Here is a 24,580-nt window from a genome sequence, read left to right as displayed (position 1 = left end):
AATCTGGACACCAGAGAAAATTTTAGAAGTGGCCACAGCTTTCAGCTTTCTGAAGATGCCTTCATCTCCTCATCTCCAGCCTGGGAATCAGATGCCCTGTGCTTTCTGCAGGTGTCTCAGCAGTATTCAGCCAACTTCCTCTCTCTTCCCTTTCACCTGCCACCTGGATGTTGAGCCAGAAGCAAAGGAGGTACCTTTGCCCTTTGCCTCTAGAATGAAATTTGCTCTTCTACTGCAGATTTCCTAAGCCACAAAGAATCTCACATCCAACAGAGTGGCTTACGGGCTGACACTTCTGCTCTGGAGATACCTCTGGCTCTCAGTGCATTCCTGAGAATAAAAAGTCCCTGAAAGTGTGAACAGCTAGTGATGGTGCAAAAACAGGTATGAGAAGGAATTTAGGTCCCCTTCCTGTTAGATCAAGTGCCAAGGATAGGACAGCATGAAACCATTTGTACAGTCCCACTCTTGGACAACATGAGACTGAAACTGCCTTTTCTGCAGCCCCACACTTGACTGAAGCTGTGAGAGAACAGCACACGGAGCTCCCTAAGGAAAGGCACTTCTCCTCAAAACAGAGCATGCCAACCTCACTCACTGCACAATGCTGTTATACCTTCTGTGACCTCTCTTCAGACAGTTTACCTGATCTCAACTGATCTGCAGCTGCAGACTGGAAAAAGCTCCAGGTCAGCTAAGTCTGCACTTTCCAAGTGAAAATCACTTACACCCTTCATTACATGTGCTTTCATATGCATATCCACAAGAGCAGCTTGGTTTAGGTTAATCTAATTTTTTATCAAATTAACCAGAATAAGACAAAAATATAAAAATACAGGAAGACCAGCAGCTGAAAGCCTGTAACTGTCATAAACAAGCTGTGAATAATGAGAACTCACTTGACAATGTCTACACCCTCAATAAACTTGTGTTTATTGAGACAGGCCTGACAAAATACATGCACCAAGTGGTCCTGATAGCCTACTCCAAGCTCTGGCAAAATGCCCCCCTTGTTGCCTCTGCTGCACCCTTCCATGCAGAGGAGCATTCAGGAGGACAGGCATCCACCAAAAAGGGCAAAAGCAAGAAAAGATAGCAAGGCTGCCAATATTCACCACAGTCAGGCAGTCAAAAGAGTCTGAGAGACAGTCAAGAGAGACTGAGACAGATGCACAAATACAGGGCTGTTTCTTACCTGCTGACACAAGTAGGGCAATGGAGTCCCTCTGCACCAAGACGGACTTGGGACAGTTGAGTTTAGTTCTCCCTGGCCTTTTTTCCTTTTGACTTTTGGCTTCAGCTCACCACCTGCCCGGTAATTACAGAGTCCTCCTGCAGCTGTCTGATCCAGCTGGAAAACTGCTGCTGCTTTCCACCAGGGAACAGATACTCCTGCTGCAGCTGCACAGCAAGACAAGGTAAAAACAACCTTCCTGGGTTTTAAACTGGGCAAAGTTACAGGTTTCCTTGGTGCTGGCTTTACAGCCAGCAAATACCAGGACTAGTATCATCTCCCCTAACAAAAGCCACTCAACTTGCGGACGGGTGACGGGAAGCGAACAATGTGATCATTTTACAGCAGACACCAGCACTTGATAACTGTTTAAACAGCACCTGGCACAGAAGAGGCCTGAATGTCTGTGGCCAGGGGATTTTAATGAATTAAGGGATTTTAATGCAATGAAGTGGAAAGTTTATTTGAGCTCTGTTTGTTTAAACAGAGCTCCAACGAATGATCATTTGCAAAACAAACCCTAAGTCACCCCAAGCTCTGACCACTTTGTTGTAATCTACAGAACTCCCTGAGTCCCTTGAAAGACGGTGAACGATGAAGCCTCCAGTGGTCTGGCCAGGGAGTTTCTGAGCTGAGTCAGACCTCAGTTGCTCCCAGGGCAGGAAAATAACTGCTACCATTCTGCAGTCTAAGAGGGGGGAAAAATGGGCTGGGAATTTTGTAGAACACTTAAAAAACAAATCCAGAACAACCTTATACATTTAACCTAGAAAATAAAGAGATTAAATAAAGACCTAAGTATATCTTCCCAGGAACACAGTGCTCTCAGGAGCCAAAAATCACACATAAAAGCAAGCAAGCATCTGCAGCCAAGCAGGGTGTAGCTCCAAGGCTTCCTGTGGGAGAAGTGTCAGGGAGCAGGGTTTGCATCTTCCTAGGAAATCTCCCATCAGGGCCTGTACTGGGGCAGCAGACAAGCCAACAGCACCAAAAAGGTGCTGATGCCTCAGAAAGTCTTTGTATGGTTAAACTTCAGGACAAAGGCACTGCTGGAACTGGGAACCTGCATGGTAAAAGAAGCTGAGGAACTGAGAGGAAACTGGTAGTAGGTGAAACAGAGAATCACCTGAAAGCCAAAGAGGCTGAGCAGCCTTCATGGAAGGGGATCCTAAATTGAACATCCCGTAATTAAGAGAGTGAGAACAGCATGGGAGTATTTCCTTCCTAGAGTGCTGTTAACACAGCTAGGCATGGATTAATGCCCCATTACTTGCACACCAGGACATCCCTTTTACATTTATTAAAATGATCAGGCAAATTTGTTTCAGAGCCACACGCATACCACTGCAGTGCGAATGGCCCGAAGCTCATGCTGACACATAAAAAGCCCAGGAGCCTCCTCAATCCTTCCTTTCCCGTTTCTCACCTCTCAGAAGTCAGCTCCAGATAGCGACAGAACAGCCACACACCACAATGCAATCCTGGACAGCTCGAGAGGAATCTGGTCCTCACAGCCTAAGCCATCAGTGAAGTAGTGCTATTTTTTTCCCCAGCCTTGCCACACATCTCCCACACAAATCAGGCAGCGAGGCTTTCTCCAGGAAGGCCAACCTTTGTATCTGCTCTCCTGATCCCATGGGGCTGAACTTTCAACCTTCAGTTTTTGCCTTATCACCTGAAGGAAATGTTTACTAGAGAATCACAACCCAGTGTGAGGCATGGAGGGGAGCACACAGACCTCATCACGTCTCATGAATGCATCACACCAGCAAGCTTGGATTGGAGACACAGGCACCCAACATCTCCACAAGCCATCACAGGAGAAGAAACAGGTTAAACTTACACCTCTCTGACCTTGCTCATTGCATTTAGTGCCACCACACTGCCCTATAGATGTGGGTTGCCACCTCTATCCCCAGATGCCACTGTTCTACCCCCAGTCTGAGCTGAGTACAGCACCCTCCTTCCTCCACTCTTCCCCTGCCAGGCTGCCAGAGCCATAGCTGGCATACTCCAATCCAGCTGTGGGCTCCCAGTCCACCAGCTCCCCCACTCCTGCAGGTATCACCCCCACCCCTCCCAGATGCCAGCACTCCACTTCTGCCCTCTGCCAGCACTCCCATTTCCAGATCCCCTCCCCAGCAGCTCCAGGGGCAGCTGAGCACATCCTCTCAGGCTCAGACTGCTGCACATGCTGATTTATCTGAGCACACACAGGCTGCCTATGTGTAAAGAAAACCTTTAGCAAATGTCAGCTGGTGCTGCGGCCGAAGAAAGCAATCTGTCTTTCCCTATAACCAAACGTGTTCCCATCCCTCATTTCATGCCAGCACAAATATGTGCTGGGCAGTCAGACAGGAATGAGACAGAACTGGAGCTCCAGCATGTGCTGGAGCTGTTGCTAAAAGCCAACTTCCAAACTACAACCTTGACTTAAGAATAAACAGCAGGAGAGGAAGTCATGACTCCCACAAATTTCTATTTGTCTTGAGAGCAGACAAACTCAAAGCCCTAGTGAGAGAAGATGATGTCAAGAAGCAGGGCTCAGAAGGTGAGCAGAGGAAGCAAAGCTGTGCCAGCATCCACTGTGTCAAGAGGACATAGTCACACAACCATTCACAGTCAGGGATGGCAGGGGGAAGCAATCAGTGACGAGTACCTGCTGAGAGACGAGAAACCCTCTGGGATCAGCACACTTTCCTTCACAGCACAAATGCATCTGAAGGTGTGGACACTGCCAAATTTTGTTAATGACTGGAGCAAAGCTATCATCACAATAAGGTTTAAGGAGTGCAAAATAAACTTCAAGTGTTTCCTGAGAGAAGCTGCTTTCTAGATGCAGGCACAAAGTGCACAAGGGAGATGGCACCAGGTAATGTCAACTGGGGAGAAGCTGTCAACTTGGCTCTTGCCTGTTCAAGAGATTTTGGGACAGAGAGGATGGAGAAAATTGGTGACAGTTTAATCTGCTGCCTGCTTGCCTTTAGGCCCTTGAAAGCAGGGACTGCCATGAATTTCCTGCAGGACCTGGCAAGGAATTAGTCCTCAAGCAAACAAAGCAGCTCTCCAACATGCTGGTGAATGCTCCCCACAGTCACGAAGTGTCACTTCTCCAGCTGCACAAGGGACAGCACAGCCCCTACACACCGTTCTGCCACCAGACAGAAGCCCCAGGGTTGCACACACAAACTCACCTGCCTCGTAGTCAGCAGCCAGCTGCACCCATACCACACTGGGCTGTGAAAGCACCAAGCCAAAGGCAGTCTTCCCCCTTGCCTCAGGTGATAAAAGGGCAAAGTACGAGCAGGGAGGTGCCATGCCAGCCGCCTGCACCATTGGCTGCTCACAGCCTCTGGGTACAGTCTCAATGCCACAGCACCCACTCAGCTGGCAAGGCACGGGATGCAGAGCCTCAGCACACAGGGCACTACTCCCTAACAGCCCCTGCAAGGGCTCTCAGCTCCCGCAGTCCCTTCCCATCCTCCACAACTGACCTCTGTCTCATGCAGCTTCCCTCAGGCTGGCCGGGATGGGTGCCCCCCCTCCATGCCCTCCTATCACCGTGAGAACAGTCAGGCTGGCACCCTTGCAAAACTGCAGGCAAACTTTGCCCCCATACCCAGCCTCCACTCTCCCTGTGCACTGGGGAGCCTTAACTTCATGCCAAGAGAGCACATGATGACAGAATGCCTTGAAACATCTCCAGCGTGCCAAAAAGGATCAGGCGAGTTCCCTGGCTGAGGGCATGTTGTAGAGGTGTTTGGCTTTGCAACTGCAGCTGGTGGCAATGCTCAACAGAGGGGAAAAAGAGGAACAAAACTCTCAATTTGCAATGAGGACTCCTGAGCTTGCATTCCAGCTCCATCACTGACTTGCTCTTCACCTACAGAAGGATCTTGAACCACAGCCTGAGGCAGCCTGAGGAACACCCTGTGTCTATGACAACATTCCAGCCTAGGAAAAAAAAGCCTCGAACAAAAACAGTCGAACATCTTAGCAGACACACCACATCCAACCCAGTGCAGTCACCCATAATATTGCAACAGAAGAGGATTTACAGCAGGACCATGTTGGAAGTGTCACAGGGGACAATCCCGCAAACCCCTGGAACTACAGCAATATCCTACATTCTGATATTGCATACACACTGTTTTAACTATCCTCTCCACCAGGATTTACTTGAGACCACAGGAGAGTCACACAACGGTAGTCAAGATTTGCCTGCTGCCCTCAGTCACCAGGGTCACCTCCTTGCAAAGCAAAGAAGTTACCAAAGCCATCAGGCAGAGCCTTGACTGCTCCTGGCAACTGCTCCTCTGCCTGCCTGGTCTCAGCCACACTGGGAAAAGCCAGCATAGCTGCTGACTCCAAAGCAAAGATCGAAGTGAGTGGAGCAGCAGGTATCACTGGAAAGCAAAGGGACAAAACAGCAGGGAAGCAGGTGGGGAACTTCCTGCCTCCAGGCAGTAAGAGTAGGAGGAACACACCCACTTTTCCTACTCCCTCCCCTTTGGGCTCTCCATCCTGTTGGAAACATAGGCCGGTCCCGCACTCGCAGTACAGCATCATGCAACCCTGCCTGCTTTGCTGAGAAATCTTTTGCAGTAAGTAAAAACAAGAAGACAACAAGCAGCTGCTGTTACCTTTGTGAGAGCAAAGGCTTGGAGCAAGGCTTCCAAAAGGCACTGTGAGCAGCAAGAGCCTTCCTGGCCTGGAGAGCTTCTCCAGGCAAAAAAAACAGCTATTTACTTAGATTAGAGCAGAAGCCATTTGCCCCACTGCTTAACAAAAGGAGTCCCAAGGAGGCCTCTTCTTGCATCAGCACAATCCCTTTAACACTGAGATGCCAAGTCATCTGCCAAGACAGAAAGACTTGGGGAACAGGCCTGTGCTGGTCTGGAACAAACACCAGATACACCCTTTTACTTTGCATGCCTTGGGTAACTGTCCTGGATCAAGAGACAGAAAGCTAAAGCTCATCTTGAAGCTGGGCTTCAGTACTGCAGCACACCACAAGGCCCCAACGCCTACCTGGGGTCCATCATTTTAGGGGCTGCTCTGACCTTCAGTCAAGGAAAGTCCCTGTTCTGGAGGTTTTGCAACTGAGCTGCAAGATGGGATGAGTAAGGACAGCCCTTAGGAGAAGTGACTCACCCAGACTCACATGGGAAGTCGTGTATCAAAGACACTGGAGATGCTAAGCTGAAGGAACCAGAGGGACGGTTTCAGCAGGATAAATGAGCTTGCAGGCATCTTATCAAGAACACACAGAGTCCTGTTCCACTGAAGGATAGCACATTAAAATACTCTCAAGGCAGCATCTTCCTTCACAGGAGAGAGACAGGTCTGAAAGTACTCACAGCACCCCTCACAAGACGAGGGGAGCGAAGGAAACCCATGGGAACGGCTGGCGCTCTTCCCATCTCAACTTGCCTCCTCTCAAAGTTCTCAAAAAGGCAATTGGGTCAAGTCTCAAAAGACCTGGCTCTTCTGCTCTGCACAAATGCCACATCAAGCATGCTGCCCTGCTGCCCTGTCACTCCTCTGAACAACACAAGTAACAAGCCTCTAAATTTAGGACAACTACTCATGTTCAAAGCAAAATGCCTTGGAGTAGGTGCCAGAAGGCTGAAAATCTTTTCCATGCATCTCATCATAAAATCTTCAGTGATGTGGTCATACAAGGCCAGAGCATGGCCATAGCAAAATTGGTGGATTCCAGTCTTTGGTCTGTAGAAACCTGCAACTCCACTAATTCAAAAGGATCTGTAAGACGTACCTACAGAACAGGTAATCCATACACAAATACAATGAACTATAGATACGTTTATATATATGGAACAACTTCTACATAAAATGGTTATTTACATTAAGATTACAATGGGCTAAGTTATTCTGCAGCTGCAGAGCCAACAGTAGAAGCACAAGCTAACTGGCAGTAAATGGCCTGCATATGACCATGCTGGTGTACAAGCAAGTGCACCTTGGATGTTACTGGACAAACATAAATGGGTGCTTATTGCCAGTAATGCTCCTTTCCAAGTGCCACCTGAGAAATCATGTAGTCACATGTTGAACTGATGCAATTCCAAATATTCTTAAATCTACCTTCCTCTGGATCTGTTCTCTGTACCAGGTTTTATGAAATTACAGCTTCAGAGACATGCAGGATTAGCTGCAGAGAGAAGACAACTTTGCTGAGCTTTTGGGAGTCTGGCAAATGGGAGAGAGAGTAAGGAGAACAATTAAGAACTTACATATAGCACTCCTTTTCCATAATCTGTGGTGGTCAATGAAAAGGCAGAGCCAGCTGACAGTGACAGACAGACCAACCGTTTGAACTGGAAGGACATACCATGGAGAAACTACATGGTGCAAATCCTTCTTTTGTGCTTTTCCAAGAGGCTGAGTAGAAAAAAGTTCTCCCCCCTCCCAGTTTAAAAAAATCACCAGGTACAAAGTGGTAGCTAAAAACAACTGACCAAGAAGCCGAAGGGAAAGTTAAGGGCTGGATTCTATCTCAGTAGGAATGAGGTAGAGCTGAGATCCTGGGGCCTGAAAGGGACCATTCATTCCCCACCAGCAATGAAACCAGGGCTCTTGGCTCTCAGCTTTCTTCAGTGAAAGAAAGGGTGCCAGTGACCCTGCTGGGAGGAATAAGCATCTTTTCAGGCCACATTGCATCAGTACCTCACCAGAGCAACACTCAACCAACCACAGAACTGTTCCTGTTGGATGCCTTAAAGTGTGTAGTCCTGGGATGGTGCTGGTTCACTGGGGCCAAAGCGGAGGCTGCAGAGGGGAAGGGCTGACAGCTCAGGTCACTGCTGCACCCACAGTGGACTCCTGGCAGCCCTGCCCTGGGGCTAGCATGGAGAGTGGCTTGGTGACCTGCTCTGCCAGCTCCATCAGTGTCCTTGCCACTGACTACTTCCTCCTAGACTGCTCGGGATCTTTTCTGCTCTCCTGGATTGCAGAGGATCTTTTCTGCTCTCTTCGTCCCTGTCTACCAGCTCAGGGGGCCAGTTGCCATGAGGATATTCAGTTTTACTGGTAAAGACTGAGACAAAGAAGGAATTAAGCACCTCAGTCTTTTCCTCAGCCTTTGTTGCTGTTTCCTCTGCATCCAATAAAAGATGGGGATTCTTTTTGGCCTTCTTTTTTGTTGTGTATTTATGAGAACATTTTTTATTACTTTTCACAGCACTGGCCAGATTGAGCTCTAGCTGAGCTTTTGTCCTTTCTAATTTTCTCCCTACATGATCTAACAATGTCCTTGTACTCTTCCTGAGTCTTTTGAATTTCTTCTTTCAAATGCTGCAAACCCTTTTTTTGCCCGCCTTGGTTCCTGCAGAAGCTCCCTGCACTGCTTGGCTGGTCTTTCCCGCTGGCTCATCTTTTGGCACATAGGGACATCCCGTATCTTTAAAATTTTCTTTCTAATGTATGTTCAGCCTTCCTGGACCGCCTTTGCTGACTTCCTTCCTTATTCATCAATAACTGAAAACTGTAATTTCATGGTCACTGTGCCCCAGACTGCCTCCAAACACCACATCTCCCACCAGCCTTTCTTTGCTTGTAAACAGCAGGTCTTGGGGGCAGGACCCCTATTAGGATCTCTGACCAGCTGTGTCAGAAGTTATCTTCCACACAGCCCAGGAATCTCCTAGACTGCCTTCTCTCTGCTGTGCTGAGATTCCAGCAGACATGCAGCAAGTCTCCCACAAGAACAAGGGATGGCAATCATAAAGAAGTTGCTCGTGGAATAATCAATCTGTCTCTTCATCCTGGTTGGGTGGTCTGTAATATACTCCCCTCAAGGTGTCTGCTTTGTTAGCCTTTCCCCTGATTCTCACCCACAGGCACTCAACCTTATCATCACTACTCTTGAGCTCTCAACAGTCAGAACACTCCCTAATAGACAGTCACTGCCTCTCCCTCCTTGACTGTCCCTTCTGAAGAGCACGTGGTCCATTGCAGCACTCCAGTCACAGCAGTCATCCCACCATGTTTCCATGATGGTGCCTACATCATAGCTTTCCTGCTGCCATGCTCTGCCACAGCTTCTTGTGCACCTCCTCCTTGGCAGAGCATGGGAAACTGAAAAGTCCTCAATTTAGAGTGAGCAATATGTATCAGCAACTAAGATATCAGCGTGTTATCAACATTGTTTTCATACCAAATTCAAAACACAGCAGTGTACCAGCTACCAGGAATATTAACTCTATCCCAGACAAAGCCACAACACTGGCTAAAAAAGCTGTCCTGGGAAAAGCCTCCTGTCTTGGTGTGTACCAAGCATTCCACAGCTTTTAGCCAGCATGAGCCAAGCAATGGCCCTTTCTGCTCCTGAAACAAAGGAAAAAGGAAGAGGGGAGAGAATCCACCTTCTCTGGGCATTATGTGAGGTATTCCAGCAGGTATTTATCTTTCCCCAGACTTTCTTTGGTTTTTTCTCCCCGCTGCAATACAGCTGTTAGGAACTGCACAAGGGCACCCCTGCAGATCCTCACCCATCGCATCTTGTCACCCCATGCACCAGTCACAGAGCCTTCATTAAAACACTGAGCCCTCCTTAAAATAGGCTCTAAGAAAGTAGAAATTAAATTTACCTGCTTCAATCTGCTGCAGCAAGACTTGTGTGCAACCCTGGTCACTCCATACTGATCTCAGACTTGTTTTCCTTCTGTGCCTCTCAGGAGGCCCAGGCTCTCAGCAGAGATGCAATCCAGAAGAACTCACCATCTCTGCTGGAGCCTGGGGACTTGGTCCCCTGCCAGATGCAGCAAGAGGGCACATTATTACAAGTACATACACACTTTGGTCCTGTTTTATGGAGTTTCATTGTCCCTTTGACTGTGACAACTTCATCTTCTCAATGATGCTCCTACACAGGCTCATGATGGCCAAGAACATTCCAGCCTTGCAAGCCCAAGCTTAGTAGGCAGAAACAGCAAACAGGTAAAATAAAAAGAGGGAGTAGGAGCAGGCAGGACACCTGCATCTCACCCTGTTATTTGTACAAAACCTGACCAAAACAGCACAAGCACATCAACAGCTTTCCAGTACCATTCTTCCTGATCCTCCTCCCAGCTTATGCTCAACACAGAGAGCACAACCTGTGATTATTGAAGAAGGGGGAAGAAGAGAAGAAATGCAGGAAGTCTCCTGTGCATGGTGGTCTTGGCTGAAAAAATGTTTAACCCCCAAATGTTTAACTCACTAGTTTTAGAATCAGTGCAGGACTTTACTATCCCACATGCAGAACTACTGGAACAGAGATACATGTCACCACCCTGGACTCACAGACTGCATAATTCCAGAGTAGTGGAGCACAAACCACAACCTGCACCTTCTGTGAAAAAAGGAAGCAAAAAAAAACCCCAAACAACAAAACCAAAACAAACATCCCAAACACCTGGTGGCAAACATCCTGCCCGCATTCCATGGGACCTAGCTAAGTGCTGTGCACGGCAAGACCCAGAACAGTAAAAGGAATCTAGGACCACAGTGCTGCAGCAAATGAAATTACTTGCAACTATTTTTGTCCTTTTACAAGAACCTTGCTCTTTCGCAGTCTCAAATACGAGCAGCATCAGAATACACTAGCCACTTCCTCTGCCTCAAAATCACCAAGGGGAAATAGGGTAGACAGCGAAGCAAAATTACTATCAGTACCTAGCATATAACCTGATTGGAGCAGAGTTTAAGCGTGGGTTGCTAAAGTTTATTTCTGTAAATTTCCACCTCCCAGTCTGTGTCATATTTCGCTGATTCATTCTACACATCCTTTTCTACCGACAGCATAGAGCATAGGAAATACTCAGGGCTGGTTGTTTAGTAAACCTGCACTGAAAGTTCCCTTCCATCTACTGCGCTTGCTGCTAATTCCCTTCACAGCTCTGCTCATTAATAAAAATACAACACAAGAAAAGAGAACCGCACACATACACACCTCGCCCAAATTTCCTCCATACTGGCTGGTCCTGAGTCACCACCAGTGATTAACTGTTGCCATCCACGGAGGAGGACACGGTTATTAAATTAATAGGGGCTGCTTAACCTGGTTACAAATATACATAAGTTCTTTGTGCCTTAGTGAGCTAATAAGGCATGTGCTAATTACATTAATTCAAACAAGCCCAGCATGCCCTGAGGGCAAAAGGAGAGAAGGGTGCAGCAAACCCAGGCTCTTTCATAATAGCTGTGAGAGAGCGGAAAGTACTTGCCTTGACACAGCTTTTGGAGAAGCTCAGGAACACTGCGGCTGGCACCCTACGGCTCGCTCAGCCCAGCTGCTGTCCGGTTAATGTGCAAAATCCCTGCTCGTTCACCCAGCTCTTGGTGCAATGATAGACACAGGAGCTTCTCTCCGAAGGGCCAGCCAGCTTGACTCTTCCCATCTCTATGGCCCAGAGCACACCAGAAGCCTTGGGATGACACCATGCTGCTTTGGGACTGTGAGCCTGGGACCCTGCTGGCAGCCCCCTTCCCACAGCACCACATGGCACCAGCAGTCTCAAGCCCTGGAGCAGCACCAAGGGCTGCAAGTCACCCATCATCCAGCCATGTGATGCTCCTCATACAGTCCCATCTCCTCCCCATCCCCAAGGTCAGCCACTACAGCTCAGCTACACAGGCAGCATGCAGAGCCTGCAGTGGGACCTTAACCAAGTTAGGCAACAGTCCTTAAACCTATGTGACAATGGAGGAAGGCAGAAGGGACAGTTGAAATGTTGAATGTCCCATGCTGAAATGGCAACAGAGCCGTCAGAAACAGAACAGGCTGCAGCAGGGAGAAGGAACAGGACAGCAGGAAAGAGACACACAATCCCAGCAAGGTTCAGATATGCTCAGAGATGAGCCTCCCATCTCTCCAGCCCAAGGGTAAGCAGATCCCTAACTTTTGTCACCCCTGGAGAAGAAGGCTCAGCATCAGCTGCGTTCACACTGAGGTGTCTGCTAGGAACCGTCACCACTTCCGGGCATGCAGGGGAAGGAAAGGAAGAGGAGAGGAAGTTGGTCATATTTCTTGGCACCTCCAAGGATACATGCTCACCAAATAATTTCTGTAGGACGTGCTTTTCCTGTAAGCACTAGGGGACTGTGCTGGAGCAAAGCAAAGGTGTTGGTTGTTTTTTTATTTCCCTCTCTTCCCACTTCTTCCGATACTGCATGCAGCTGGCAGTATGCAGGGCCATCCCTACCAGATGTGAAAAGACACCACCTTTCTCTGGCTGCTATTCTATGTGAATTTTAAGTGATATAAGGGCATGATGCTGTCTGTCCACATCGAAGAGAGAATCTACATCCAGGCGCCAGGTGAGAGCCAGTGCTGTGGAAGGGTAACAACTCAATTTTTTCTGCACAAAGAGGCACTGGTACAGGCTTAACACAGTCTTGACAGTGTGTTGGCGGAGAAGGTACAAAGATTTTCATGAAGGGAACAGTACTGGGGATTTTTAGCCCCTGGAAAATGCCACATGATTTACTTTCCCAATAGGGACTGTGGTTACTCAACCACTTGTCCAGCGTAACTTCAGACTACTGCTCTTCCTTTCCCCAGCAACTCAAATTTTGCACCAGGCCTATTCCCAGGTCATGTGTAGCTGTGAACACACAAATGCTTGTGTTGACATAAGTGGAGAGAGGCAAGTGTGGAAGCAGGGCTGTTCCTCTTGGCAGTGGCCTGCAGCAGCCTGCTGAGTGCACCGATAAAGTAAACCAATATACAACAATAAAACAGAACAAGAATCCCTCCAGGGAAGCCTGGGAGATAAGAGCTTCTGGGCTCTTAACAAAATTATTTAAAAGGCCTAGTAACCCAGAGCCCTGTGGGTCTGTATGTCAACTGATAGCTGTCACTCAAGAGTCCCAAAGAGGGACTGCTGAGTCTAGCTGAAACTGCAAAGCATCTCACAAACCCCGCATCTTGTCCCCATAGCAAAGCCACAGTGCACTGAGAGCATCAGTCACCAGCATGGGAACCAATGCTAAAATATCGCAGGTTAATGAAACAGGACCTCAGTACATGAAAGGATGGATCCTTCCTGTGTCACCCTTTGGAGTCAAGAGCTAAGGCAAGGTGACTGAGCAGCATCGAGCAGGAGCCACCATGTAAGCATGCCCACACTGGTGTACATGCTGCAAGCTCAGCTGCCCACTAGAGCTGAGGCTGTATTTCAGGTGTCTCTTTTTGTACAAGAGACCAGACATGGAGGATTGTCAGGATAACAAAAGGACATTTCCCAGCCTTCCAAACACTTTGCAACAGCAGGTAGAGACCTCTCTGAAGAACAAAGTTTATCTCATTACTTCTCAGTGTCAAAGGCAGAATTTCACTAATGCTCCCAGTCCACTAGAAGAAATGCCACTTAAATGTCGTGTTAGTCAATATTGCTTGCCTCTCAGCCACAGGACACTGCTGCTGCCAGTCCCTTTTTTGTGGGGGTACGTGAACACAACTGCTCCGCTCCTGCATTGCCAACAGCCCTTCTTGCCTCCCACCTCAGCTGTTTTGCTTATGCCAAAACTATTCAGATCGCAGCAAAATGGTTCCTTGCTAAATGTACATCAGGAGCCCCACACAGGTCATGTTGCTTCTGAAGAGGTTAGCAGCTCCTCCAGGAAAACTCATACACACTCTATGACAAGCAGAGGAATTGTCAAGGGGACTGCAACCACTGCCTGAGGGCTCAGGAGTCTGTGGCATAATCCATGCACCAGCTCCCTGCTCACCCAGAGCGCTGTGAATCAGCAGGCTGTAAGGCAGGCAAGGCATTCCCAGCAGGAAGACAATGTATTTTGGAGGCTACAGGCAAATGAAAACACATCCAGTCCTGCTTACCTAAACAGAGTGCAGGGAGATGAGCACAAGAAAGGAAAAAGAGAAAAAAGTGAAGTATATCAAACTTGGAAAATCATTCTCTGAACATCAGATGTCTCACCTGGCTATTCCATACGCACAGTGAAATGCTGCTACCTGACAGATGTATCCACAAGAATTCACCTGACACATTCTCAGGGAAGCAATTAATCTTGCACTGTTTAAGAATTAGACCGGTTTTCAAAAAGTTTCCAAATGAAAAACACTCCTGAAGGGCACCTCACAACGCTGCTCTAATTACCGTTTTACAGAGTGCGTGGCAGCAACAGCAGGCAGCAGTAGATACAAAGAATTGTCAGGGCAGCGAGCAGTGGAACAGGCACTGCCTTGGAAGACTAGCAACAGTTTGACAACGCAGGAACTAGACATACTGTTCTGCTCCAGAGGTCGTGGACAAGGACTTCTGAGCTCCAATCCATAACCCAACTGGAGTCAGCTGTGGCAACTGGCATGGGAACCTGCCTGCCCCAGAGCAGAGCCCACTCAAGACGTGATGCAGCACTCTGGGGGAAATGTGTTCTCCCTCCTCTGCAGGAGCAGTAATCTCGTTGGGGAGAGGAAGAGGGGAGGCTGGCCACAGCAGCCAGCTCTGCCACAGTTCATCAGGGTTCCCAACCATGATGTGTAAACCCTTTCCCACGCCCTTTCAAGCTGCCAGCGAGTTTGCCACCTCACATGTAGAGGTGTGCCCAAACAGCACATGCCCTTTACCACAGCTGAGCCATTTGCTTCCAGCTTCACACTGCCTCATTTTGCACCGACACAGGTTCAGGACACTGCACCAGCACTAGGGACAAGCCAGTGTCAGCTGACCCTGCGGCCTTCCTACAATCTCAGCCGTGTGCCAAGCAGGTCTCATAAGCTGGACAGCAGCTCTGCAGCCTCTCCCACAAGCTGACTGTCTGCAAACTGCCCACGGCTCACCTCCACCAGAGCACCCTGATAAGCGGGCACAGCTGAACCTCACCACAGGGAAAATGGGAGCTTGCTCCGCACAGGGCCCTGGCAGAGCCACAGAGACTGAGTCAGCGGTGTGCAGATGCCTCCTGAGCACAGGAGGCTGTGGGAGCAGCATGCTCAGCCTCCCCAGAGCGTGCTGGCAGGGAACACACTGCATGGTGCACGCGGCCACGCGCCCACACACAGCTCAGCAGCGACCTGGCATTTCTTCCACCCCTTCCAAAGCCAAATTCAGACCATCTGTTGAAGTATTTCTGCAAATCATCCCTCTTTCAGGAAGGGCCGGGGGCTGAGTTTAGTTGTTTATATAGCGTCTGGCATTTCTGCAGTGCTTATCACTTCAGTATCCAAGCTATTTCCTTCAAGCTCTCCATAGAACCAGTGTGAGGCACCAGTGAAGCTACATTGTAAGTTCCTGCAAAAAATTAAAAAGGCCATCAAAAAGACGACAGCTGCTCAGGTCTTGCACACATTTAGCTGCTAATAAGGTAAGTGGGTAGTTCAGGAGAAAGGGTTCGAGCCAACACAATGAGTTTTATGTCCTTTAAAAAACTACTATACTTACAAAATAGCCTTCATAAACAACAAGTGCTCCAGCTGCCTTACAGAGAAGAGCTCAGCTTGCCCAGGGCATGGAAAAGGAGGCAAGTACTGCTATCCTTGAGAAAGACAAGACAAACTGAAAAAGGGAGATGAAACACCTAGAAGAACAGACCATTTACTACATCAGATCACACTTTCTACAATAGCTGTCATGGCCACTGTGTATAAGTGGTAAACCCTTGGAGTGCTGCTATTCCCACTGGATTGTAAGAGACAGAATCAGAGACAGACATCTTACTGCTTACCCCAGGCCATGCTCTAAATCTGTATCAAAGGAGAAAGCAGGACCCGAATTCACAGTAAGCTACTCACACAGCCTGACCCTAAAACACAATTTCTTCTTTTTTATAAATCCCTAACAATCACAGAGCAAAGGGAACAGCACAGAGCAGGGCACCAAACATGCTTCCAGTCTGCACATGGCCTTGAAGGTGTTTCCATCCCATCAGACCCATCAGGCAACAGGGAACTGCCCTTTTCTCTGTCAAAGTGTGCAGGCAGCACACCCATTAAGGGCAGTAAGGTGTCAGACACCACAGTGACAAGGACAGAGACTGATCAGCAGCAGCAGAAATTAAGATGGTCTGGCCTAGACTAAGGAAACCACATGCTACAGCTTCATTCCAGACACTTATCCACATAAAAGCCAGCACTTGTCCAGCTCGGAGCTCCCACACCAAACAGCACAACCTTTTGTCAAAGCTAAAAGACTTCACTGAAAGCTGCAGTTGAATTCAGAAACAAAGGATCATGGCTACTGGACTTATTTCTGGCTTGATCCAAATCAATTGCTCACTTGCACTGCATCTCTTTCCTACTAAAATCATTTGCTGAAAGTCCCCTATCTTTGTGCTCTAATTAAAAAAGTACATAACTCTTTTCCCAAACACTTCCTCCAAGCCAGTTACTCACCCAGTGCAGAAGCATCACTGTCCTATATAAAAGAGGAACATTTCCTTCTTCTTCCCTCTCCCCACCCTGCCCACAAAGCTCCTCATAGCTGGGACAGCTTTTAAATTGACAGTATGAGCCACAAACATAGAGTCAAAAACTCCAGGTGGGGCAGGCACAGTCTTTGATGTGACTTAGTCATTTTCAGCTCCTCAAATTCATACTATTTGGGGAAACTTAGCTGGGTCAAAACCAGCCTCTCTCCTGCTGGCTTCTGGATAAATACCTCAGACCCAGGAAAGAAAAAAAAAATCCAGACAGCTCTCCTGATATGCCACACACCAGCATCACTGCCAAAGGAAGGAGGGCACAGGAAGGTCTGACAAGACACAGTCACCCACTGACAACTGGACTACCAAAATGGGAGCAAGTACCAGTTACAAAAAGGTTTAACAAAATAGAGTAAGTCTACATTCCTGTGAGCAGCTCACCACAGGCTGTACTAAATTATGATCAACAGAGACCCCATAAATTAAATAAACAGTAACCTATCATATTCCTTCTGATACCTCTCCCTTCCCTGAACATATAATCTTCATGTAGACAGCTGACCTAAGGCAGAAATGTTCAAAGTTTTTGTATTTGCAGATGCGTAAGAGAAAACTGCCAGACAGAAATCCAAACCACACAGAGTGACAAGGTCTTTTCATTAGGTTTGTCTGGGATTTTGCCTTGTTTTCTAAAGCTTTTGTACCTCCTGTTACTTTATCTTCACAATAACTCAAACTACCAGACAATCAGTACTGCAAGGTTAAAGCAACATCCAGGTTTGGCATTGGACAGCTCAATCCACCTCCTCCTTCCTGCTATCTCTGTGCTGGAAGGCAAACAAAAGAGAACAGGAAAAAATATTTATCTGCTGTTAGGATTAGCTGGAGCAACACAGTGTTAGCTTCTAGCAAGCTGCCACTGTCAGCTGGATATGGCCAAGCGACAGTCTTCAAACCAAGCAGGTTTGGAGTCCAAAAGGACTCAGCCTTGCTGAAGGAAGATGGCTTCATTACATCATGGTGCCAGAGAAGCTGTAACACACTGCCATGTTAGACCTCAGACACCTCTCTGGCAGAGAATAGGCACCTGCAGTCACATCCCTGCTGTCTCACTGTCAACTGTCTCCAGCAAGGCTGGAGTGCATGCAGTCATTTATGAGGAATGCACCATGGAACACAAACATGGTGTTAAACATGTTCAAGAGTAACAAATGAAAACAATGCACAGCCTACATGAGGCAGCATCTCTAACTCATTTGCCATTATACGTAATTGACAATTCCATCTCTCCCAGCCTGTAGTACTGCAGATGTTTGGTCACTTCTAAGAGAGTCTGAATATGCAATCATGGGCATTAAAGCAGGCTTTTGCATTTCCTGAAAACACAGTTAAGGATTTAGGAGAATGCATCATGGATGTAAAAGGAATAATTACCAGTCCTTATGTACCTGCAGTAGAAGAAGACATAATGCTGTGAACAGGCAGATTCTTCCCTATTCTGCAGTGTTGTTGTAGAAGGAGCAGTACAGACATTTATCCTATACAGTATTGCAGATTTTAACAGGAGAGCAGAGGCAGCTGGGAGAAAGACATGTCCAGCTGGAAGCCTAACAGGACATTAACAAACTTGTAAGTGGCAGGCCAAACAGGCTGTGGGACCAGACTCTTCCTGTTGCTCGAGAGCTCCCACTCGATGATGAGTTTGATGCTCAAACTCAGCTGGTGCAAACTAAATTTGCTCCACTGTCTGCCAGAACTGTATCAACTTACTCCAGTAAAGGGTGAAGATGCTCAGCTCTGGGACATCACTGACGGGCCACTGGGACACCACTGAAGGGACCATCAGCAGTGTAGAAATTTCATTCTAGGGAAAAACAAAGGAACAAAGCAAAAAACTAAACAAAAAACCAAAACAAACCCAAAACAAAACAACAGGGGAAAAAGACGTTTTGAAAAGGGAAGGCCCAGAAAAAGGCAGGCTTAGGAAGAAATTAATCTCTGTTCTGAAAGGCCTAGAAAAGGAGAAACTGCAGAAACTCCCTTCACAGGGCACTAGCATCCTTTCTTAACACACATTAACTGCAGCACTCGGGATCATTTGTCCCAGCCATTCCAAACCTGGTTTGGTTACACATTATCTCCCCAGCGCAGTCTCTCTCAACAATGGAACAAACATACTGCATTTTTCCAACTCTTTTCTTTCCCCCTTGGGGCCTAGTTCAAATCTTTTTTATGTCATTCTGACAGCACAATATGATTTAAGGCAGATAAACCCAACCCATTAAGAGATACACCCTGTGCAAGACATCTTGATGGCACTGGAAAGTTGGGAGTGCAAAAGATTTGCAGCTGCCTGACTGCAAGGGACCTGCAGGGTTAAGTGACAGGGATCAAGTGACAAAAGCAAGCATCATGTGGAACAAGGCAGACCTGCTGCTAGTCAGCAGCAGGGACACCAGTCCCTCTCCAGTTATGGCCAATGCTGCTAAACTTTTCTTCCCACTGCACACCCCTTTCATCCCTCGGACTTCATGAGGTCATCCCACCTTCCAGTAGCTACTGTGAATCTGGCTATTACCCTCCAGGAGCTTTTATTTTCACAGTGGGGTGAGAGTCCAGAGGCTTGCCAACATCTGTAAAACAAGTAACTGCCAGCCCAGCAGCAAACCCAAGGCCTGACCCTTTGAAGATGGAGACCATGCATCCTTTCTCCACACCCAGGTATTCCTTGCTGAGGAAGAAGGAACAACTCATCAGTCACCCATCTTACAGCCTCCTGGCTGCAGATTATTCAGATAAAATCCAGAGTGTGTTAAGGAAACTTTCCTGTCTGACCACCCAGGAGCCACTTTGTCAGTGACACTCCCCCCATTGCAAGACTTTTGCTACTGGGACCAAAGTCCCTTCACAGCAGATGGCTCCAGCGAACCCATGGGTGGCCCTTTTGGCTCCCTGCACATCCCATAGTCACAGTCAGGCAGGGTTTCCTTACTGGCTCAGCCCTGGGTTTCCCACAGCAGTCTCAGATGTCTGGATCCTCTAAGTAATTTAATCATAGTGCAGTGACACAAAAACAGCTTGACCTGATGCCTCTGACCAACCCCTAACAAAAGTATTCCTGGGCTTTTATACTCTTACAGTTTGTGTACCCAGACAGTCTGGGGTCATCCTGCTGAGTCATCAGCTCCTGCTGGATCCCTGTGCCTTTTGCTGCACAGGATGACCAAAGGGTCAGCACCAGGTCACAGCCCCTTTCCTGGGGCTCCTGACATTTCCCCCATCTCAGGGCACAACCTGTAATTCACACTGCAGCTGCACACCCAGCTATCAACACTGGGTGTATTCCTCAAGAAGTGCCAAAGATATTTAACTATTTTCACAGCATTGCATTGTCATCACACACCCTGCAACAATAATGTTCCCTAGATTGGGCTTTAACCTTCAAGGAAAAGCTGTTCTCCCAGGAATCTGCAGAATTAAGCCCTTGGTCAGAGATGTTTGCTTTACACACAGATTTTACTCTAGCTAAACACAGCACAACATTTACTCACCTGGAAACACAGCTGCCCTACTCTGGGAAATTTCTCCCTCCTACTATTTCACAATTCTCAGGATGACAACAGTTACGCAAGACCAGCTGTACAGGCACACGAAATGCTTGCAGCTTCTAAGCAAGACTTTCCCCAAATTTCCCTTATCAGAGCACAGCTCCAAATCCTATGGCTCCCAGGTTCCAAGGCACACTAACCACCAGTCACTGTGCCTCCATCCCTTCTCTCGATTACACCTCTGCTCTGCCAGAGACCTACAAGACAAAACATGACGCACAAGTGAGCAAGGGGCTGCTCCACATGGACGTGCTGCTGTCACCTTGGCCAGACAGATAGGTATTTCCCCCATCTTGCCCGCTAATTTAAATCTTGGCAGGAAAAAGGGAGCAAATGGCCTTCACAGACTGTCAGTGATTTCAACCTTTTAGTAACTTAATACAGCACGCTACCCCTTCCTAAAACGGCAGCAGGAAGATGCTCAACGGCTCTGGCATCCTAGTAAGACATTAACAAGATTGCTGGGCACCAAACAGGACTGCAGACTTTCCTTCAGAGCAGAGCAGGGCTCCAGTTTATGACACAGATCCCTTTTCCATCTCAGCCATCCATCAGTGCCAGAGATCACCACCACCCTCAAAACATAACGCTGTTTACTACGACAGGCACTCATTTGGTGAACAGATGAGCCCAAGGGCACAGCACCAGGAGAAAAACTGCACCTGTATGAACAACTACAAGTAGTAGCACGCAGTTAAAAATCATACAGGCAAGACATTCAAAGAGGTAAACCCTCATTAAATCCTGGTGTTTATTTTCTGAGGAAGAGGTTAGAGGAACTCTTCCTATTAAACCTTGCCTACTCCTTTTTTTATTACAGCCTGCAAAGCAAAACAGAAGTAGAGGACAAGAAGACAACCACCACCAAAGTCCCACACGACACATCCTTATCAGTACCACTCTAGTTCAGCTGCCTTTTTGCTTGGCACTGCCAAGAAGTGAGTTCTTGAGAAGCAAAGCCACAGTTACTTGCAGTGGCCAAAATCACTGTAGATACTATCCCAACAGCAGCAGCAGCACCACAAAGATCCTAACAGCAGCGAGACTCTCAGAAATTAACATACTATGGTAAAAACACCCACTATTTAACTGTAAACATCTAATAGCTAAAAGACATTAGGCCAAATAAATATAGCTGGGATCCTGCCCTGATACCTGGCAAGGTATATAAACTAAAAGCTGAGAAGTCTCGCAGAAAAGAGGCTGGGGCACTGGAAAATCAGATTTCCACAACTTCATCCTCACACAGCAGCTGCAGAGGGTGCAGCAAGAGGGAGGATGCTTGGGGTCCAATTCCCAGGGTGACCTTGAGGAAATCCCACAGTCTGTCCACATTTCCACTTTCCCCATCCACTGCATGAAGAGCACAATAACCTTGACCTACCTCAAAGAGGCAGGGATCTGGCTTAGGAGAGTCTGGAAGGAGCTCAGAGGGGCTTAGATGCAGGACCTGCGCTGCGACCGGCGCGGTCAGGGAATCCTACGAAGCCCCAGAAATCAGAAGCCCGGAGAAACTCGGAAATCGCTTTCAGTATAAAAAGCTGCAGCTCCGGGGCACTAAAGGGCTCGGGGGAGCCGCACACGTGTCACCCGCAATTTCGCTGTCGCGGGCAGGGGAGAGGAAGGCGCGCCGCGGCTGCAGCCCCCGTGGCCGGCAAGGGCAAGCCCCGCACCACGGCAAGCGGGGGGGGGACCAGCCCCGGGCACCCCCCGCAGGCAGAGGGACCCAGCCCGGGGAGGAGGGGAGGGGCTGGGAAGACTTAAAACGCCCAGGGTGAGGAGGGGAAGTGGCGGCGGGCAAGGGGAGCCTGCAGCTCCGGGAAGGGGGTACATGGGGAAGTCCGCAGCCCCCCGGGGCGAGGAGACGGCCCCCCAGGGCCGGGGGGCGCAGGAAGGGCGGCCGGCACACCCCTGCGATGAGGGGCCGGGGTAAGCGGCGGCGGGGCCGGTGCAGCAGGAGCCAGGCCGGGGTAAAAGAGCTGCATCCCGGCGGCAGGAGGGGTGTCGGGACCCCCGGCGGCGCCTCCAGAGGGCTTGTGAAGGGCCGTGCCCACACTTACCGGGCGGCGGCGGCGGCGGCTCCCGCCGGGGCCGGGGACGGTGCGGCGCGGGGTGCGGAGCTCCTGGCGCGGCGCGGCCCGGCCCGTCTCAGCTCTGCCCCCTCCGGCCGCGTTCGGCGCAGGAACCGCCGCCGCCGCCTGTCCCTCCCCGCCGGGGCGGCCGTGCGTCCCCATGGCAACGCGGGCCGGGGCGCCCGGGGATCGCCGCCGCCTCCCCCGGCCGGGCGCCGGTGCCGGGACTGCCCCGCCGTGCCCGAGCAGCCCCGGCCCCCGCCCACAGCCATCTTGCGAGGCGGCACACGGCAGGAGACGGGCCGAGCGACAGCGGGGGAGAAATAATGCCTCTGTCATCTGTGCCCGAGGGAACGGCCTGAAGTTGTGCCAGGGCAGGTGTAGGTTGGGCATTAGAAAAAGGTGGCTGGGCACTGGAATAGGCTCCCCAAGGAAGTGGTCACAGCACCAGCCTGACAGAGCTTAAGAAGTGTTTGGAGAATGCTCTTGAGCGCAGGGTGTGACTCCAGGGGATGTTCTGTGCAAGGACGGGATTTGGACTGGATGATCCTTGTGGGTCCCTTCCGACTCAACATGTTCTGTGATTCTGTCATTCCCTTCAGGATACCACCCAGGCCGTTCGGGTCACCATGCTGTGCTTCCTGCTACCCCTCACAAAAGCCACCATGCCACTGGCAGGCATTGATTTTTGGGGTTAGCAGGCTCCACTGTGGACCTGGAGTTCTCAGGAGCATTATGTGACCTTGCTGGGACAAAACATCCACAGAGGTCGTTTCATCAGGCCTTGGAAGTTAAACATGAAGGTGAGGAGGACAGCAGCAGCTAAACAGATCTCTGTGCCTCTTGGGATGACCAAGTTCTTTGTGGTGAGGGTGGTGAGGCACTGGAACAGGTTGCCCAGAGAAGGTGTGGATGCCCCATCCCCATCAGTATTCGAGGCCAGGCTGGATGGGGCTCTGAGTAACCTGGTCTAGTGGAAGGTGTCCACCAGAGGAAGTTAGAATTAGATTAAGGTTTCTTCTAACCCAAACCATTCTGTGATTCTGTAGCATCCACCAGGGAAAGGGGGAAAGATCTTCAGGGGAAATACATCTTTAAGAGCCTCCCTCACTGCTCACATACACCAGGCCTTAGGTGAGTGTGGGATTACCAGCTCTGTACCAAGGGCTCGTGGAAGCTGGCAGAGCATCAAAGCACCCTGTGCAATGAATCGGAGGCGACTAGAAAAGAGCGCCTACAAGGATGCTCCCAGGAGCATGTAGGGCTAATGAGGACATTGTGTTCATGGGAGAAGTGACAATTATATGGAGTCGCAATGAACACCCCAGAAACATCACAGTTGTTCACACACCACATCTGAAGACAAGAGGAACTTGTTACCACAGTCAGGGACCCGGAACCCGAGGTGAGAAGAAGATGTAAACCAGAGGCCAGCAAAGCATCAGAAGCCAATGCTAATGGGTTGGATATAGGTGAAAGGGGGATCAGCTTTTCTCATGCACTTTTCAACCTGGGCTGAGCACAGCATGAGAAGATACAGCACTGCAGGTGGAAAGCTCCCTCCAGAAGAGTGGTGCCTGACCAAGGAAGGAGACCAGTGCACTGTGGCCATTTTATGGGTGTATATTGGATAAGCATCCAGCACAAGAGAAAAATTCAAGAGCAGTGGGCAGGGAGATGCCAGAATAGTCTATCCAACCCCACAGTCTTATCTCCACCATGTCCTTGGGAAAACAGGCAGCAAGGCCTGGGTTGCAGGCAGGCTGCTGTGGTGGGCACTGCTGTGGGAATTCCCAGTTTGGGGAACAGCGAAACAGTGTGGGAGAGTTGTGGTCTTTTCAATCCCCAGCTGCAAAACTGCTTCCCACCCCTTTCCTTGGTGGTGGCATATCCCCACTCTGTTCTGTTTTTGTAAAGGCATCAGTGGGTTTCACTGTGCTGTACCCTCTCAGTCAAAAGCTGACCTGAATTCAGTGTGGCTTGAGGTATAGATGTTACTGTTTATCACAGCGTAGATGTGCTGGCCGGACATTACCATCCCCTGGCAAAGAAGAGGTTAACTCTGTCCATCTTTGTGCCGTGTCTCAGGAGGATTGCAATCACACATTTTTATTTTCAGTAAGAACAACTGCTCTTTGTAACCTGCATGGCACAAAGGGCCTGTTTCTTCCGGCAGCATTTAAGAGAGGGGATAAAAAAGGAAGGCAAAAGAAGAAAGTTCGCATTCAGTGAGTGCCAGGTTGTCAAGGTTTCCTCTGCTTTCAGACATAAATTTT

The 24,580-nt window shown here is 49.0% G+C and overlaps 1 protein-coding gene across 5 annotated transcripts in view; it reads right to left on the bottom strand.

Moving 5' to 3' along the window:
- The window catches only part of SLC25A22 (solute carrier family 25 member 22), a 51,289-nt gene extending 28,912 nt beyond the window's left edge, over window positions 1–22,377 (bottom strand). Inside the window, exons 1-2 of one of the 5 annotated variants that reach the window (XM_014252157.2) lie at window positions 22,293–22,377; window positions 18,395–18,488 (exon numbers count right to left, since the gene is read on the bottom strand). The gene's annotated coding sequence lies outside the window, so the exon portion shown is untranslated. Of the gene's footprint in view, window positions 1–1,195; window positions 1,215–4,428; window positions 4,470–18,394; window positions 18,489–21,616; window positions 21,793–22,292 lie in introns of those variants that run through there. The other 4 variants (XM_005522371.3, XM_014252159.2, XM_088057542.1 and 1 more) reach the window with 4 other exon arrangements.
- Window positions 22,378–24,580: the final 2,203 nt, after the last annotated feature.

The sequence above is a fragment of the Pseudopodoces humilis genome, chromosome 7, assembly GCF_049639895.1.
Source record: "Pseudopodoces humilis isolate 2021_Gansu_Grassland_sample_001 chromosome 7, ASM4963989v1, whole genome shotgun sequence".
NCBI classification, from domain to species: domain Eukaryota; kingdom Metazoa; phylum Chordata; class Aves; order Passeriformes; family Paridae; genus Pseudopodoces; species Pseudopodoces humilis.
Note: the sequence above shows the minus strand (reverse complement) of the source record. Positions and strands in the feature narration are given on the sequence as shown.